At 49.5% G+C, this 2,073-nt stretch overlaps 1 protein-coding gene across 2 annotated transcripts in view; it reads right to left on the bottom strand.

The window, feature by feature from the left end:
* KIAA1211 (KIAA1211 ortholog) overlaps window positions 1–119 on the bottom strand; it is a 134,468-nt gene extending 134,349 nt beyond the window's left edge. For both annotated transcript variants that reach the window (XM_014945572.1, XM_014945578.1), the window contains exon 1: window positions 54–119. The gene's annotated coding sequence lies outside the window, so the exon portion shown is untranslated. The remainder of the gene's footprint in view (window positions 1–53) is intronic.
* Between the last annotated feature and the right edge of the window lie 1,954 nt (window positions 120–2,073).

Genomic DNA, 2,073 nt, shown 5'->3' with positions numbered 1-2,073 from the left:
TGCGGGGTGGGGAGGGGGGAATAGAGGGGGAAAAAAAAAAGGGTCGTTCCTACCTGTTCTCCCTCTCGGTGCTGCCAGAAGGGAAGAGCCCGGCGGCTCCCGCATCCCTCGGATGCCGCCCAGCCCGTGGGATGCCGCCCCCGCCCCGCGGAGGAGCGGCCGCCGCTCACGGGCGCCCCGCAGCGCCCTGGCTCCAGCCCCAGCCGCTCCCGATCCACTGCCTGCCCCCTACAACCATCGGGGGAAGGAGGGGAGGCTGGATTTAGGCGCATTCGGCGGGATCCCGCTGATCTTTGCACCGTTCAGCGCCCCCCACCCCGCCCGTTGAACCGAGATCTACACCCCCGAATTGGGCTGCGAACCCCAATTTGTTCTCTTCTCCCAGCAAAACCCAAAGTCTGAATCCAGCACCTGGCTACAGAGCTATGACCTTTATCATAGTATCATAGAATCATTGAGGTTGGAAGAGACCCTTGGGATCATCGAGTCCAACCATCTACCCTACTCTACAAAGTCCTCCCCTACACCATATCCCTCAGTACCCCATCTAAATGTCCCTTAAACACATCCAGGGATGGTGGCTCAACCACCTCCCTGGGCAGCCTATTCCAATGCCCGACCCAATTAGCAGGTTGAAGGTGGTGCAGAGGTCCTTATTTTTAAGCAGACAAGTCTTGTTCCTTCAGTAAAAAAAAAAAAGTGTTCTTTCCTGGAGGGTGACATATCCCCTTCATTACAAAAAAAAAAAATAAATAATAGGGGGAACTACAAGAAACAAACCCCAAACCAGCTGTTCCCCAACACAGCAGCACAGAGAGCAGCCTCCCTTCTTCCCCACATCCTTAAATCCCATGTTTGTATCAGCTCCTCTCGGGCCCCACTCTTCCAATCCAATCTACATCAAAGCGTTACCAGTGCTGGATACTGGTTTCCCCAGTTGCCCAAGGTGAACGCAGTGAAATCAGGTGCTGCGCTCAGTTCCATCCCAACTCTGCCACTTTTTGAGCCAAAATTGATTATGTGATTCCTGACCTCCCACTGCTGAGAAAAAAAGATGCCTTTTGCCAGCCAGATCCCCAGATTCAGACACCACCTGGATAAAAAAGCCATACAGCCTTGCATCCTGACTGCTACTCTAATTTTTGGCTGTCAGAAGTGGTCCATCCACTGTTCTTCAGGGGAATGGGGTATAACAGGAAAACACCACCCATGCTGGGTCAGACCAAAGAGCCATCTAACGCATTTTTTTGTCTCTGTGCCCAATACTGGATATTTTAAAGGAAAACTGTAAGTTTGGGCAAGCATTTACTGGTACTTTCCCACTCCTTGCTGATTTGCAGCTCAGTGAATTCCTGAGTCAGAAGCGATGTTTGTGCAAAACCCCTCGCTATACGACTCTGGAAGAAATAACTATTCATTAAATGCTGGAAATCACTTTTTCACCTGCGGTGTTGCAGAGAAGACCGGTCACACAAGCCCCGTATGGGTGGTCTATGCCCTTTTCAGCCCCTCCATGACCAAAGCCATGGTACACACGAGCACAGACAAACCAGAAATGAAGCCCATGCACCAGCTCCAGTATTTGGAGGGCTGTGAAGTGTGGTGACTGCTGTCTTTACATTAGCAATTACATATGTACAAGAGCCATCTAACGCATTTTTTTGTCTCTGTGCCCAATACTGGATATTTTAAAGGAAAACTGTAAGTTTGGGCAAGCATTTACTGGTACTTTCCCACTCCTTGCTGATTTGCAGCTCAGTGAATTCCTGAGTCAGAAGTGATATTTGTGCAAAAACCCTCACTATACGACTCTGGAAGAAATAAATATTCATTAAATGCTGGAAATCACTTTTTCACCTGCGGTGTTGCAGAGATGACTGGTCACACAAGCCCTGTATGGTTGGTCTATGCCCTTTTCAGCCCCTCCATGACCAAAGCCATGGTACACACGAGCACAGACAAACCAGAAATGAAGCCCATGCACCAGCTCCAGTATTTGGAGGGCTGTGAAGTGTGGTGACTGCTGTCTTTACATTAGCAATTACATATGTACATTTATATGCAAAATCTACA

This window comes from Calidris pugnax, unplaced genomic scaffold, assembly GCF_001431845.1.
Source record: "Calidris pugnax isolate Ruff unplaced genomic scaffold, ASM143184v1 scaffold58, whole genome shotgun sequence".
Lineage (NCBI taxonomy): Eukaryota > Metazoa > Chordata > Aves > Charadriiformes > Scolopacidae > Calidris > Calidris pugnax.
The sequence above is the reverse complement of the archived record's forward strand: the minus strand, read 5'-3'. Positions and strand labels throughout refer to the sequence as shown.